Here is a 17,307-nt window from a genome sequence, read left to right on the forward strand (position 1 = left end):
AGAGGCTGAGGGATTTGGGTTGGGTTTTTTTGTCCCAGTAAAAAGAAACAGCTACTGCCTGGATCTCCATTTATGTAGCCCACAAGAGAGTGGAGAACTCGATAGAGGACAATCTCAGGGCACTGTATCAGGGAGAAACATCCATCATTATTGCAGGTAATAGCCAAGCAGAATTCATGTGTGAGCTCAAATGCAAATTCACCAGCAACAAAGAGCCTATATGTTGAATAGATACAGAGTTCAAACATAAAGAACCAGATTCTTTCCGGAAAACTTTTATCTGCACATCTGACCTTAAGAACCAGCCTCAGTGAAGTGCTGGCAAACACCAAGATTTGGAAGGAAGTTAGGGGTGTTGCACTATTTTGAAAGCTCTGTTTTGAACCAGCTGTCATTACGAATGTCTGCTGGTACCCCGTCTTCGCATACAGCCTGTCGCTGTTGAGCATAATGGGAACGAGCCAATGGAGTGTATTGAGCTAGGCTTTCTTGCTTGTCTTTGTAGCTCAAATTATCCCTTCACACAGCCGTAACAGGTAAGCTTTGAATCTATTTATGCCACATTCTAATTGGTTCCATTTAATTTGTGTCTACGTCTCTCTATGTGTGTTTGTATATATATATATGCATATTTATATGCACATATGTACATTTGGACATCGTTATTAAATGTAAATATGCATGTTGTCACAGATTATTGCCGTGTGCATCACAGATTCTTAGAGTAGTTGGCTTTATTGTACAATAAAACAACCATAGAAAGTTAATGCCTTCTTTAGAATAAATAAGGAACACAGGACTCATTATACTGTATACGTTTAATGGTTTGGACATCTCAGTCCCCACATGAAAACAACGAAACATATATTGCAGTAGACAGTATAATTATTCCAGCAAGGAACATCCATCCCACACGCTTAGAAATATGAGATTCAGCATCACGAGATCCTAGCATTATGTCATCAGCTGCATGAGTTTCACAGCTTATCTTTCTGATTTTATGTTACAGAGAGTAAACTCCAACAAAAATGTATAACACTGCCAATTTAACAGCACATTTATGTTAATACTAGCTGAAATGATTTCAAGAAGGTGAACAGGATCAGCATTTCTGTACATATGTGTGCACTTATGCATATATACAAAGATACACACACATGCACATATAAATGCACACATATGTGTGTGCACTATAGATATAAACTATATTTAGAGACGCCATTATTTTAAGAACTTGATTCCAAGTATATTAAACTTGAAAACAATGTTCCATACAGTTGACTAATTTAAAGAAGACCCTGCTGCTGCACGGAAGACTGAGATAGCTGATATCATTAAACATCATCAGATGAGGCTGCAGGTAGCTGAAACGTTCCTTAATGAAAATTTAAAGAGAGCAGATTAAAATGATATTCCTCCAATCCAACAGAACACAAAGGTAAAGACATTCAATTACAACCAAGATCTCATTTAGCACTAAAGGAGTGTTGTTTGTTGATCAGAATTTATTGCCTGAAGTGAACAGCTAGGCTTGTGACTATGTATATAATTACTTTCTACAAGGGACTGTCCTAAAATATAGTTACTAGACAACGTCTTCCATAATTTTAGACTGGGATGCCCATGACAAAGAGTCAGAGAACCTGAACAGCAGCAACAAAGATCTTTTTATCTGTGCCACTCTATTTTCTAACATTGTGAAAAACAAAATAAATCTGTAACTACATGTATTTGCTTTCTGAAACACTAGGTTAATTGTTTTAATGGGATTTTGCTGGCCAATAGAATAAGTGGCACCAAGAAAGTGATTTGAGCAGGATAGTCTACCTGTGTGCCTGTCCAGAGTGCTGGCAGCTTTCCCCTGGAGACATCAGGCAGGCTCTTTCAGTGAGAAGACATTGAGGATGCTCAGCTCTATACCAGATCTGTCATTAGTTCAGAAAAATGTATCACATCTTTAAAATCTCATAACTAAAAGAGATACCAACAGACAGGAGTGTAAGAGGAGAGGAAAAATAACCAGGAGACTGAAAGGACTGATTTGTCAGGGAAGATTAAATGAGCTAAATAGCTATGGGTTGACTTAATGCTAACTAAGCACAACATCACATGAGTTAAAAGATACTAGAGGAAAATAGTAGCAATGAAGGAAAAGGAGGTTTGCAAAGGGACATAACTAGGAGAAATATGATTAAGAAAGGAAAAAAAAAAGCTTCTGACCACAAGATACTCTAGGCAGCACAATCTCCCCCTAGGGACATGGCACGACTTAGGACATTTAATCTAGGCACACAAAACAACCAAAAATATGCCATAGGAAATAATCTCACAGTGCCAGGGAGCTGTACTGGATGACCTAAAAGGTACATTGCTAATTTGTGTGCACCTGTTATCTGTGATTTTCCTTGCTTGTATGGCCAACTCATCGTTACTTGTGTGTATTTGGTTTCTCTGGGCCCAATCCAACTCGTGCTGTAGTCAGCAGAAGTTTCCGACAGGAGCAATAGGACCTTGATGTCTTTTCCATCTCTTTGCTGTTCTAAAGAGGAAAGAAAAAAAAAACCTCCGCCACTCTGCAAGAACTATTAATGTATATTGTGTATGAATGTATATAAAACTAAACCAGATTGGTCCCATAATATTTCTTGGATATTTAAACTTGTGTTTATCCTTAGAGATATCTGGGAAAGAGTGCGTTTGCTTTCATACAGTGCAGCTAGCATGTTTGCTAGGGAAGAAACTTACAGTTCATCTAAAAATAACTTCTGATGAAAAACTGCTTTGGTCACGGAATAATTTAGACAATTCTCTATACTAAACTAAAAAAAAATATATTACACGGAAATGGCAGAGCTCTTTCTATTACTAAAGCAGTAATGCAACTGATAAAATAAGCTAACAATGATTTCTGAACTCAAGACTGTAGTTTTCAAATACTTTTACCCAATATCTGAGTGTATATAATCATATGTTACTTAAATCCCAGCTCACTTGCAGGTAGGGATTCACTATTTTGTGGCAGGTCCGTGTTGGCCCCCTGAAAGGCACAAATTTCTACGTAAGTGGGGCTGAACGTTCAGGGGTCAGAGCTGTGTGTTGGTGTTGTCCATGTATCTAGCATATGGTAGTGTAAATCTTTAGAGCAGCGTTTCTTGAAAATACTAAACAGACATTTTGGTAACCAGTGTTGAGCCTGTGGCTATACTGCTCCAGGCTGTGATCTTGTCAGCTTTTACAAGATAAGTAGGGTCAGGCAGGGTCAGCACTTGGATTGGTAACTCTAAGGAAAGGCAGCAGCGGCAGGAAGTGTCTTAGGCAATAGAATGGATGCAACTGTTTTCCCTGAGCCTTTTCTAATACCCAAACGAAGGCACAATGCCCAGCTGTGATGTGAGAGTGAGATCCTCACCCTTTGCAGTCATCAAGCGCCTCGTCTTCAAAGGGGTCTTCCCCTGACCTGGCGTGGAGGTGTGCGGTACAGCGAGCAGAACTCAGGTACTGCTCACAGGTGTGCATGGTCCTGGTTGAGTGGCACGTAATGGCACAGCCCCAGCGTGTTTTATCAGGAGGGGGTTATAGAGGAACGACATTTCTGATGGCTTTGGAGATGCTGACAGCTCCAAATTAAGTCTTTGGCTGTGTTTATAAGACAAAAGACAAATCTATTAAGCCAAGACCTTGCACCCCAACTTTCAGCCTCACACATTTCTACAGAAGGTATAGACAGGCTGATAATGAAATCCTTGCCCAATGGTCTACATTGCCAAGAATTTTAAATTGTAAGTTAACCAATTTCTCTTCTAAAGTTCAAACAATAAATAAAATTCTATGTGAAAAATGGAGCCTTTTATTCCTTTGTCAAAATCTGATCAGAGTAAACTACAGATGTTAAAAGGCACTGTAGTTCAAAGAATTAAAAAGAATCTTATGGGGTTTGTATGAAGAAAAGAGTTTTAGAGAATAATATGGAAAATATTATAATGCTATTATATAAATCAGTGGCACATCCGCACTTTGAATACTGTCTTCAAATTTGGTCACCTCATCTCTGAAGAAAGAAAGTAGAAATAGAACAAGTCCATAGAATGGCAATAAAAATGATAAAAGTCAAAAGGATGGGAAATTTCTTGAGAACAGATAAAGAACACAAGCACCAGCTTGTCTCTCAGGAAAGATCCATCCTCATGGGACTGCAAATCATACATGAACCCTCTCCATAAACTTGGAACAAGCACTGTTGCCTGAGATAATCTAGAAGATGTCCTTGTACCCTAGCAGTTCTGGAAGGCATGAAGCAGACATTTTCCTCAGCATACCCTGTTCTTTTAGAGGACTTTCAGCCACTGGAGGCCAATGTGACTTATGGACAGTGGACAAGATACAAAGCTACATATTGGTAACACCTTTGTTCCTTTGCTGACTATGTCCCAAACTCATTTTTCGGTCTTAGTTTTAGAAACGTCACGTTTCCATACTTTCCTTTCGAACTTTGGATGAGAGTTTCAGAAAAGCATAGGGGATTCAGAGGTACAAATCCATTGACTTGCTGGGCAATCTTTTCAGTTGAATCACTCAGCTCGCTCAAAAGTGTGCCATTTGTCTGTTCAAATATTGTCACCATCAAAGGACTCGCACAGTCTCCCTCACTTTGTGCAATGGCGTCCCCGGGCTTCGTCAGAGCTCTGCTTAAGCATGACTATAATATAAATAACATTTCGTCCTCATGATCTTCCAACCTAATTAGCAGCAAAGGGAAAAAAAAACCTTTCCTATCCTGCAAGGTGAACCGAAGAGGTATCAAATTTCAAACGGATAAGAGGTATTGCTTTTCCAAACAATGTACAGTTAATTAATGGAACTTGCTGCTGCATGGACAGTACTGAGAGAAACAGCATCATATTTGTAAATGAGGAGGCAGTTTTAGACATAAAAGCAAATCTTCACACAAAGTTCAGATTGGGTTAAATTCAGCAGCATGTATTATGCAGAAGATCAGATTAGATGATAATAATGGTTGCTTCTAGCCTAAAAAAAAATCTGTGAGGGTTTTACCAGCTGGTACTATGTAATAATGTCTCATCATCCCAGCAGTTCTTGGCCAGTCAATAGACAGGGTCGGGAAGGCATCCTCATCCATGGCAAACTGTTACACTGTTAAACGCACAGTAAGGAGGAACATTCTCTTTCCATATTGGAAAGTCTAGCATTGGCCTCTGTCAGAATTAAGGCATTTTAGGAGCAGCCAGAAGGAAGTCCCACTACTCTCAGATTAACTGCAGAACATCACTGGACATCTGCATATGGGAAGCAAGGGGTTGTCTGGCCCATTATTGGATTATCAGGGTAGGTATGGATTCCTATACTGGGCCTTCAGAGGATCAGGAAAGACTAGGAGGCTTTTCAAACCGGTGCCTGTTCACCTCTCTTACTAGAGCTGCAAAATCCTTTCTCATCCAAACCTGTGTGGAAACCCTGGAGGCAGCAGTCATATTCATGAAAGCATGAATCTCTTAACAGCTCTGTCCGTAGATGAAGAAAAAGCAGGCCAAAATCAATAAGGTCTTGGGCAAAAGAGATTTGGAGGAAGGTGAGGAAACCAAATGCTCGATGGCTGCAACTAGCCTTATCTTTTGATCTATGTGACAGTCCTCTATCTGGAGTCCTAGTGCCCTGTCACCCAGACCAGCATTCTTTCAGAGTGGTCCCAGTCCCTGTCTAAACCCAGACCCAACCACAGGAGCCTATGGAGACATAAGGCCCATCTGCAGCTGCCCATGGCTGAATCGGACAGCTGGACCTCTAGGCAGGACAATGGTCCCCATGGGCAGGTGTAACCTATGGTGCCTCTGGTGCTCTTTTCTACTTCAGATATCCTCACATGGGGGCAGAGACCAGGAGATCTCATTTGGCCTAGGAAGTGTTACCTTATTTTGGTGGTGTATGAGGGATATTTGGTTCATCTCTGAACTGTTAAAAAGATGTTAATGCTAACCAGGCACCAAGAGAATAGAGGTCCTTTTTTCCATGATTGCACACACTTACAGCTTCAGTCATCTTACAGGCTCCACAAGAAATCAGGAAGGATGTCTTCTAGGGAATAGATGGACTGGAGTCATTTCAGTTATAGGAAGTTGTTTCAGCCTTGTGGGTTGGAAAACTTCTCTACCAAGGGAAACAAAAAAAAAAAGAAGAAAATAAAAATAAATAAATAAATAAATACAAGCAGCAAATCAGCTTCTTACTCTAGCTGGTTACATCAGCAACCTATACTTCCATACAAAGACAGAACATATACATAAAGTAAGCACAAAATGCACACACAGTTGAGATTCCAGTATGTTTGTAATGGCAAGTTAGATTGTAAATTATTTCTTTGGGGGGCAGGAAGCACTGTGGAAAAAATGTGTATTATTCATAAAAATGATTGTCCTGTTCACTTGTATACCTCTGCAATTTATTCCGTAACAGCTTTTTACTTCAAAGAAATCACTAGCTAATGACATCTCAAACTTAAAAAAATCCACTTATTCACAACCCTGTCCCTGAGGGAATTCCCGCATGTTATCAGAAATTTTTCCAAAGATCATTAACAGATATTACAAACCAATTGAAACTGAGTATTTTCTTTGCAAATTACTTTTAACTTTAGAGCTATTGAAAAAAGACATTGAGTGATTTAATTTACTTAATCTGTCTACAGATTGCAGCTATGTGCATATCCTGTGATTGCATTTCCAACAAAAAGCATATATAACTATCCCTAATAGAGATATTTTTCTAAATTATCGTACAAGATCAGTAAGATCTCTGAAGATATTAATGTTTACTTTTTCATTTAGAAAATTGCACTCTAGAAAGAAATGGGCACCTTTATTCTGTTGTTATCTTAGAAATAATAACACACCATAATACTTATTTTAGCTGCTATTTTAATTAAAACTCCAATAATCATCACGTCTGTATATCCTTTGAGGATATGTTCTACTGATTTTTCGGAAAAATCGCTGTATTTTCATTAGGCTGTGAAGCCAATATTTTAGAAATACCTTACGCAGCAATGACTATACCAAACAAGATCCTTTATCTTGTACCAATCCAAATGAGCTAAGTGTAGATCAAGCCAATTCAGCAGGAGAGGGCTGGAGAAGGTGTCTTATTCTCCACCCTATTGCCTTAAACTCCTCCCAGAGAACCTTATGCATATCAGCACCACTTCTGTAGGAAGTATGGAAAATATCTTCCCCCATGAATATTTAGCTTGTAGCTTCCTGGCTAGGGTTCCCACTGTCTTTGCAGATAAGACATAAGGGCTTGAACCCCCTGAAGCTCAGGTGGACTTCAAATGTATTTACTTTGAATGACAGTGAAAACAGCTGCTGTCCTGTGTGTGCTGCTCAGTCCTGATCATGTGTTACCCGTGCTCTGCCAGGTGTAGAGATGTGGGCAATGCAATGCATCATTTGAGGAGGTGGACCAGGATTAGCTGCTGAGAAATTCAGCTGGTGACTACCTGGCCAAGAGGCACAAGCAGCAGAAGTATTTTAGATGTCTTAATATCTTTATTAGCAAAAATGCAGGTGTTGAACCTAGGGGGTGTGTGGATTGTGATCATGGACATCTATATCCCGTGTGCACCTCAGTTATCTCCTTTGGGCCCAGAGATGACTATTCAGAGAAGGACCCAGATTTGTCACAGCAAATAGGTACCTAAATATCTTTTCCTATCTCACTTAAAATGGTGGGGAAAGTGTGCAGAAAGGGGGACAGAACATTTGTGAGTGGTGGCTACTATTGCACCTTCCTCAAAATGTACTACATCTTCCCATCAGCTGTCTCAGCTGGGACCTCTGGGACCAGCCTAAAGACCTCTGCATCCCCCATACTATTTAAGTCTCTCTCTCCTGCTGTTTTCTTTTCCTGGGTTACTACAAAAAGCTCTCTCAGTGAAAAGAAAATTTTTCCCAGTGCAACAAAAAGTATAGGATCCATTAACTTGAGCTGATTTTGAAACTGTGTCAGTTGCTGGTAAAGGCTGAAAAGATTACTCCCTGAGCTACCTGAGGTCCAGGTTTGTCCTTTGAACACTGTATTAGTGAAGAGACTGGTAATCTTTACAAAGGTCCCACACCATTAACTTGGTAGCTTGTTCCTTTCCACCAACCAGTGCTGGCAGGTGGGCATGAGAAAGGAGAGGGGGTGGCTGCTACTGAGCAAGAAGTATCTGCCCAGTTTACTGGCTTGGTTTTACTCTACGCTGCACCCGAATAAATGCAAAAGGAGGAGGGTACGTTCTTTCTTTCTCCTGGTGCAGCCTCTCAAGTTTGTCACATTCCTGCTCTTCATTCACTCCCATGACTTACTCAAGACACTTCTCTAGTCATGGTCACATCCCTAGTTTACAGCCACAGTAGCGCTGCAGGTGTCAGTAGCTGTCGCTGTGAAATCCTACTGCTTTTTAGGATCCCCTCTTTCCAGAGCTGTCTCCCCCACCCTTCTGTCACACACATGCAACTGGCATTACAATGCAAGGTGAGGTGGTTCTGGAAAGCCAGAACCTCAACAGGTTTGCAGGTTGCTCGCTTCACACTAGCGGTGCAATCTCCCACACATACCTGGGGATAAGTCCCCGTGCTCCAGGCGTAAGCCAGTTCAGCGCTGGAGCATCCTCCCCCTCTTCCCTCCCCTCCTTCCCCTTTCCCAGATGTTCTGTGTTGCTTGTGTTTTAACACGACCGGCTGCCTCGTGCTCTGAGGCTCCTTCTCCATGGGGAACTGGTGGCAGAAGCCACCACCGTGCCTCCGTCAGGGGTGACCTGGACTTTCCACCTGCCAGCGCCGGGCACCGTGCCGGCAGCTGCCAAACTGGCACAGCTCCACTGGCCGCGGCGGCTGAGCACCTCTGTTGTCACTCAACCCGGGGCATCTCCGTGGAGTCTGATAACACATCTGCTAATTAATGCCAGTTGTGATCATTGGTCAGATCCTCAACTGGGATAAATTGACACGGTTCCATTTAAGCCTGTGACAATCAGCGGCAGCTTAGAGCTGACCCGGTGGTTTTCTTTATAACATGGATATACATCTTGTTGAAAGTGAATAAAACCCACCAACTAATTGTGTATAAACTACCAAACAATTAGAAAATGAAATGATTGTCAGTAACTCCCAGCCCGGGCCAAATTACAATGGGGACAAAGAAGTGATAGCCCCAGACACGTTAACAACTCGCTGAGCTATCGAAGCTCCTTATAATAAAAATAATTAATAATAATAGAGGTGCTCCTGGATACATTCATCTTTCTGTAAGGAAAGCCTAATGAGTCTGTCTTTTAAAAAAGACACTATCAGGAAATTCAAATGTGATTCTATTAACTTGTAAGCATAGCATTTTGCATTTTAACAATTGAACGAATAAAATCTATTCTTGAATTCAATTTTTAAGTCTTAATAGCAACACCAGTAAGAGAAAAGGAACAGTCCAAGAACTTTCTCGGGATTCTTTTTCTGCCGTTTGTCAAAATTTCACTTCAATCAATACATCCGCCCTGTTGGGTCGTATCACCAGTCCTCTCAACCATAGTAGCTGCAGTAGGTATTATATCCTAACTAGATGCAAGTAAGGCACTCCAGGAAATAAAGTAAAAGTTTGATAGGTTGTGTCAAAAGGAACTGCTGTTAGCATTATAATTTATTATTTGTTAAGCACTGACAATGTGCTCAGTTCTGCTGATTAAGTTCTTCTGAGCAAGTTCTACTGATTACCTTCTAAGGACAACACACTGTACTACAAAGAAGATATGTGACAGCTATCAAGACTTTTGCTTTCAAGGCTCACTTAGCAAAACAATTACACGCCAGTTATGCAGGTTTTATGAAAAAAAGAAAGAAAATGCATAAACTGAGTAAATATCATGACTTTTGTGTTCACTAATTTTCCTACTCCAGATCTCTCACTTCAGTACTGTCTGACAACCTCAAAGTTACACTGAGATTTGAGGAAGATCTAAAGCCTCATCCCTGCTTATATTCAGTTTTAAGCATCATGCTATATTACAGGCAAGCACAGGGGTTGCATTGTTAGGATCTCTCTTTGGATTTGGGACTCATGCTCTGGGGAGAGCAGAGATGGCTGAATGGGGCCAGCATAAAGACAGACAAACATCTGAGCATCTTCAGACTCACTCAGGCATTTCTTTGATGCCACAAAGCAGATCAGACAGAATCAGCCAGGGCTACACTCGTAGGTGGTGCCCCAACCGTAGAAAGACTTTTGGGGGTTCAGGGGAGTATTTTTCCTGTCCTGCTGAGTCCCTGCTGGGCTTCCAGGGCTGTTCCTCTAGCAGACCTTTTGTTAAGTGTCTCCACTCTATAGGCACATTTTTGCAGGGCATATAGGAGCTGGGATGCTGGGTTTGTGCTGGTCTAGAGCCACTACAGCAATGTTATTTCCAAGAGATCAGGTGAATATTGTGCCTGCTTTAGATCTCCTTTAACACGTAAAGGAGTTACAGTTTCCTCCTTCACCCTTATCCTCAGATCCTTTACTTACAGTTTTACCTCCAGGGTGGCAGATTCCCCAAAACAGTCATTTGACGGCAAAATAATGCACATACATCTGTGTGTACATGGGCGGGGGACAGGGCTGAGGACTGCACTAGGAACCCCTGGCCAAATCTGTGTGTCAGGAGGGTGCCCAAGAGACCTTGCCCCGGCCAGGCAACACCTAGGCTTTCTATCCACAGCGCTGCCAGAGCTCCAGCTGTGCAGATGTTCTTAGAAGAAAAAACTCCCTTTTGTCTGCTGCTATCCCCTAGCCTGCACACTTCCCTAAATCCCGCCAGCACGCTTTTATTTTTTTTTTGTAACCGACAGGGAGAAGTGAGTTCTTATATAAATCCTTTGTGCGAAGATCAAACTGCGTGCGTGTCGGACTATTATTTTTTTTTTTTTTTAAGGGGAAAATCTGCCCTAAAATAATCATTCTGTGTTATCCCCGCAGAGCGTCTGCGTTGCCTTTTAAAATGAGTCCAAGGCCACCCTCAAGACCAGACTCGATACGGGCGGGCAGGGAGCTGCAGCTGAAGCCTCCGTGCCTGTGGGGAGGGCAAAGAGTGGGCAGCCCCCGGGGCAGGATTGTGGGGGGATCAGGGGCAACACAGCTGGAAGGGGCTGTAATTCACAGAATCACAGAATCTTCTAGGTTGGAAGGGACCTTAAAGATCATCTTGTCCAACCGTTAACCTAACTTTGACAAAAATAGACACCCGCACAACAAACAAGAAGCATCACCATCACTAAACCATACCTCCCAGCACTACATCAACCTGTCTTTTGAACACCTTCAGGGATGGTGCCTCCACCACCTCCCTGGGCAGCCCATTCCAATGGCTGATAATTCGAGTTATTCCTGGCAGACAATGTCAGCCTTTGTACTGATAGAAACTCATGGGGTAATGTGGGAGCCGGGCCGGGGGCGTGTGAGAAAGTTGTTCCTTTACCTAGCCATCCTGGACTCCTCCAGCATCTCAGCTGGCAGAGCCTGAGGTTTAGGTCAAATCTTGTAAGCCAACATTCGTTTACTAACAGAGCGAGGAGTGGAGGATTCATTTAAGAAAACATGGTCTTTCATTCATAAACTCGGAAACCCTTGTAGTGGAGAGAGGAGAATCAGCAAAAATGATCAACTGATTACAGTACTATTGGGAAATGCTTTAAAAAAATAAAGACTAAAGGCGGCGGCCCCCAAAGGGCAGTAAAATAGCAGTTTTAGGATCGAGTTCAATGTGGCTTGGTGTTTGTTTAATGATTTGATTGCCGGCTAGAAAAATGACCTGGTCATTTAGATACAGTGAATCCCCCACGTGTGACACCAAGGAGTAGCACAGCTCACTGTGGCAGCGTATCTTTGGGAAAGCTCCCCTCTCTCCCTCTTTTGCTCTTTCTGTTCCTCTTTCCCTCTTCTTGTGCTCCCCATTTGCTTGAATACAATGCAGTCGGGGTTTTACAGCCAGCCCTAATTTTCACAAAGTGCAGCTCTTAAAAAGCAGCACAGGTTCTTTTACTTAAGACCATAAAAACGGACTCGCACTCCCGTGCGACCATCTAAAAGATGAGTGAATCAATTCAGTTAAAATGAAAACATTCTACCTGGGCCCATCCCCCAGCAAAGTTTCTGCCAAAGCTGGAACTAAACCCTAATCTAGCTTTTATTAAAGTGGAGAAAAATCTACTTCCTTTTATTCCCCCATTCATTTTCTGCTGCTGTGATTTTCTGAATTTCAGGCAAGCCCGTGACCAAGAGCTGCAGGGCCAAAAAGGGGCTGGATGTGCCGTATTCCTGGCCCAAATGGAAGCAGGAAATACTAAACATCTTGCATGGAAGCCTGTTCTCATCAGGTTTATAGCCCAGCTTTTTCCATCAAAAGCGTTGAGGATGGTACAGACAGAGTTCAGAAATGCATCCAAGCATATGGGAGTATATCTACACTAATCCTCCTTTTGAGCTTCATCCAGCACTAAATCAGAGCCACACCGGAGAGAGGAATAATGCAATAACTTGTGGAAAAAGCATGGTTTCTCTCTATTAGGACGGGGAAAATTAAACAACATGACTCACTTCTCTCCTTAAAAACTGTTGGAGGAATGTTAACACCACAAAGCAGGGCAGAGAGTGGAAAAACCAAAAGTCAGGTACCACCTTAACTTGCTTGCCCCGTGGCCGTATGTCCAGGTGCAGGGCAGGTTACATATGCAGGGCATCACCACTGGTACAGCACGAACAGGAATAATGTGATAACGGCACAAGGCAGCAAAACTCACCTGAAAACACCTTTTTTCAGGGTTAACCCGTGCCGTGCTCACAGCACTGTGGCTGCACCCACCGCCCAAGACATCCCCTGAAAGCATCTCTCCAGGGGAAGAAGGGGTGCGCGGCTTTATTTCCCCAGCCAGAACACAGGGCACTCTGTCGGAGGGAGGAAAAGGGCTTTGCTGAGCTCATCGGGGGACAAGAGGGCCCTGTGGCTGTGGCGAGGCCCAAAGGGTGTGCCGGCAGCACGGGCTGGGACGTGGGAGCAGAAGAGGCAGTGTGGTGACACCCCGCTCCCCGTCACAAGTTCCAGCCTCACCTCCTGAAAGCAGAAGCAACAGAAAAAGCTGCAAGAAGAGGTCTGCACTGAGTGTTTGAGATGGTCTAGAAGCAGCAGAACACGCTAACTGGGCCTCGAGCCCTTCACCACTTTTTTCCTATGCCCAAAGCAAAATAAGAGATTTTTCTAACAAGTGCAACCAATGCTCTGCAGCCCCCAAACACCTCACCCCGGACATCAGGCAGGGGACAGAAAAGAAGATATCTAACAGGAGTGCTGAGAAAGAGCTGTTGGCTGACAAATCGAGGTGGGTAGTTAGGGATACAAGTTAAGAGAGGGTTTGGCTAACTAACTGGCGAGAGGAAAAATAAATACAGCTCCACACACACAAGCACGTACACGCGCAGAGCCAACCTACCACCCAGGCAAACAGCCTATTGTTTCCACCCATAAAACTCCTCAAATTTCTTGATAAGGTTTATTGCCTCTTCCTGATTAAAACTGGAAGAAATCGTATTTGTCTCTTGTCTTAAAGAAAGAAATAAGTATATCGCTCAGTGGAAAACCCTCTAAACCATCCAGTTCTTCAAAATTACTGACCAGAATCTCATCTGGCATAACTCAGCCTCGCTATGTTGACATCTACAAAGCAGAGCATCTTTACCCCAGCTTAAGATCTGCCCCCATATGCTGTTTCTTTAGAACAACTTGTCTTCTCCTTTTTTTTTTTTCACAATACGCATCTGGTTTAAGGTGACTTTTCCTTTCCCAGCATATGGAGCTGAATGATTATGACGATTTACATTTATTTTAAATCACAGCCTATTAAATGGAAAAATAAATGCTAATATGTTGATATGGTTTACTTCTGAATGAATTATTGATATGAATGAGTAGTTGCAGCTATCATAATTACTGTTTATTAAATAAATATATTTTGAATTAGAGACCCTTGATTAAGAAATCACATTTTTGTCTGAAAATTGTTTCCCTGCTGCTAGTATAAGAAATACCTCACATTACTCTAAATAAAAAAAAAAGGTTGGTGAAATGATTCTATTTTTTTATCTTTTCCTTTGCTCTGTGAACTTGGCAGTGCTTTGTGCATATTCCCTTTCTCTGCTTCTCTCCTCTAATCAGTTAAGTGAGGCTCTTTCCCCTCTGTTGTTTGTGTGGATCTGTCACATAGCACCTAGAAAAAAACATTTTAAATAGGAAAATGAGAAACACAAAAACTAAAGGATTGAGGATCAGATACCTGAAACTTCTCTCAACATTTTCTTTCAAGCTGAGCACGTTTCATATTAATGGTGTCTCTTTAACATAAATAATGATCTAATGAAATAAATATGAAATCGAAAGAATCATAAAAAGAATTTTACATTTAAGAATGCCATCTGTGTAGCACTTAGCCTAACAATGAAATCATTTCAGCGCCAAAACAGCTCACTCTGCTTCCAGTACAAGTTACAGGAGAGTGTAACGGTTTTGCAGAACGGCATAAAAGTCTGAGTTCAATGGCAGAAGGAACCTGGGCTCAAATTCACGGCGGGTCACGGAGCCAGAGACTCTCGCACGTGAGTTTTGAACTGCTAATGTGTCCCTCTAGAGTCACCACGAATTTTTCATGTGGCTGCTGATTTTTATCACAAGGAAATTTAGATATCAGAGGAAAAGATTTTGCAGCTCAGGGTGAGAGTATTTTGCGACAATTACACTGATCCTCTGCCTTCCCACGGTGCAAAAAGGGGATGAAATCCAGAGTCAGCTTTGTCTGACCGAGGAGACCAGGGTTCAGAAATGAGACCCTTTTTAGTATATCTGTAGTGAGAAAAGTTCTCCCCATAAAGCACCTATGACTTAAGACCAGACCCAATGCCAGCTTTGGGGACTGGTGTCCGAAATCATAAGGTTGTCCCAGCAAGACCCGTGTGGCTGGATGGAGATGCTGTTTCCTGCTCTGGAAAGCCAAGCTCTTGCCGTGTGCGAGCGGCGCAGCAGAGCCGTGCCGAGCACAATGGAGATTGTTTGTTTGTACCAGCCAAAGAGAAGGGAACATATTTGTTTTGAGTGAGCTGTGTTAGAATACATATTGTTTTATATGCCCGGGCCTCATTACGCCGTGCTAGTCTTCAATATGGATCAGATCCTAAAGCTGCTCGACATACTGAAATAAATGTGAGTTCTACCCACAGAACATCTCCAGACTTAGGCCTCACGTCTATCAATGTCATCTCAAAAAAACAAATGCTCAAAAAAAGAAAAACAACAAAAGTATCTTAGAGACGGTGAAGGATGCTCACGTGCGGTAGATGCCATTCAAGGGGATGCTGAGGAATTACTTGGAGAGAGAGAAATCCACATAACAAGGCTGGAGAACAGAGTGGGCCTGAAAGAAAAGGAGAGATAATTAAGGTTCACTGAAAGAAACATGACTTGTACAGTCAGGTTTGTATTTATAAGTTATTCTGAAACTGAGAGGAAATTCTTCCTTGGCATCAGCGATGTGGCCACACTGATATTTCCCCAGGCAAAGGTGGCCACAGCCCATATTGTGCTTAAAGATATAATCGTTAAGAGCATCCACAGAGGAAGAGCTAAAGCACTGTTCAATAAACAACCTGAAGTGCTGTACACTGTATTCATATAAGGGAAGGTATGAGCCAACGGAGAGAGACGTTCAGCTGCAATCAAAGAGGATCTGAGCCTAACTGAGCGCTCACATGACAGTTGGGATCATTTCGGATCCTTTCCAATGAAGATAAAATAGCATCAAAAGCGGGGAGGCTTTTTTTTTCTTTCTTTTAAGGATGAAAACACAACATCATTAGTCAAATTTACTCTGAACTTCCACCTCCTCATGTTGATTTGTACTCAGGTTGAGTAAACATATCTTTCCATCAAGGTAAATAAATGTAAAAGCCTATCAGTAACTTAATTGCTTAACGAAGGATGCAGTGTGGGGTGTAACACTGGTTTTGACTATACTGTTGAAGTTAACGACCTCTCAAAAGCACCTATTATACAGCTTGGCAGTAAAAAAATCTATTCCTTCTTGAAATATTGTTTATAGAATTTCAACCACTTTCCAAGCATTTTTTCCTAGTGTTGGGGAGGGGGTGGAAACTTGCGAGGACAATTTTTCCAGGTGGATGGGTGTAAAATGGAATTTATTCGTTTGAGACAGTGCCCTCTGCAAACCTGCAGGCCAGAGAGAAATTAAGCTTGAGAGAAGCAGGGAGTCCACAGTAAGGGCAGAAGTTACACAGCGTGGGGGAAATGTCTCCAAATGAAAATGGCCACGGTACTGAGCGGGGCCATTCTCTGGGGCGAGTTGGGGGGCTCAGCCTGAAGATGTCAGGCAGGAGCCTGATCTCGGAGGTGTAGCACACACCTAGGGACATCTGGGAACGTGCCCTCCTCTGTCCTTGCACACCCAGTGTCTCGGATTGAGAGGACCCTGAGAAAGCAGTTGTTGCAGTCAAAATCAAGCCGTTTAACGGAGGTGCGGGCAGAAGCAGCTCTCTGCTGAGAGGACAGGGAGGGAGGAGGGTACACCACGCCACACCACGCGCCTGAGATCGAAATCTGGCTGGCAGCGGGCAGGCAGAGCAGAGAGGGACAGCTGCCAGCCTGACATGATGGATCAGAAACCCTACTAAGGAGCTGTGAGGGTCCAGGCGACTGAAGCAAAGCAAAACACGAAAAGGCAATAGGTCAGCCCATCTTTACAATCTATCAATTAAATAATCATCCGCTTCCAAAGGCATGTGATGTCCTGAGCAGTAGACATCCCAGCACGTGATCGTTACCATGATGGAGGGACAGGCTTACCAACAGGAATTAATAATAATAATTACTAGGAGCGTTAATAATTTCGGATAGGTCATTCTGTAGCGAACCCCTCTGAGGAAATAACATGGTTGGGTGTTTTGGCTTAATTCTATAGTCCCGTATCAGCTTTACTCAGCCCGTTGGAAAACAAAGGTGTGTTCAAAATTGTCCATCACGTGGGAGGCTTTCGTCAAAATCTGACCCTCCTTCAGTTAGGCAGTAGTGGCGAGTGCCACAGAGCCGGCGTCAGCTGCTTTCTCCAAAACCCCGAAGCTTTCAGAAACATTCATTTCTGCTGGCATCACTCAACAGCTCATTGTTAGCATTTGTGCTCCCTGGCATGCACAAACTGAGACTGATGTATGGGACCATCCAGAGTGACAGCT

At 42.6% G+C, this 17,307-nt stretch overlaps 1 long non-coding RNA gene across 4 annotated transcripts in view; it reads right to left on the reverse strand.

Moving 5' to 3' along the window:
* Positions 1-799: 799 nt before the first annotated feature.
* The window catches only part of LOC106896110, a 41,007-nt gene continuing 24,499 nt past the window's right edge, over positions 800-17,307 (reverse strand). For all 4 annotated transcript variants that reach the window (XR_001413580.1, XR_001413583.1, XR_001413581.1 and 1 more), the window contains 3 exons: positions 15,391-15,476; positions 6,043-6,162; positions 800-2,539 (listed from right to left, as the gene is read on the reverse strand). This is a non-coding gene — a long non-coding RNA (uncharacterized LOC106896110). The remainder of the gene's footprint in view (positions 2,540-6,042; positions 6,163-15,390; positions 15,477-17,307) is intronic.

The sequence above is a fragment of the Calidris pugnax genome, unplaced genomic scaffold, assembly GCF_001431845.1.
Source record: "Calidris pugnax isolate Ruff unplaced genomic scaffold, ASM143184v1 scaffold277, whole genome shotgun sequence".
Taxonomy (NCBI): Eukaryota; Metazoa; Chordata; class Aves; order Charadriiformes; family Scolopacidae; genus Calidris; species Calidris pugnax.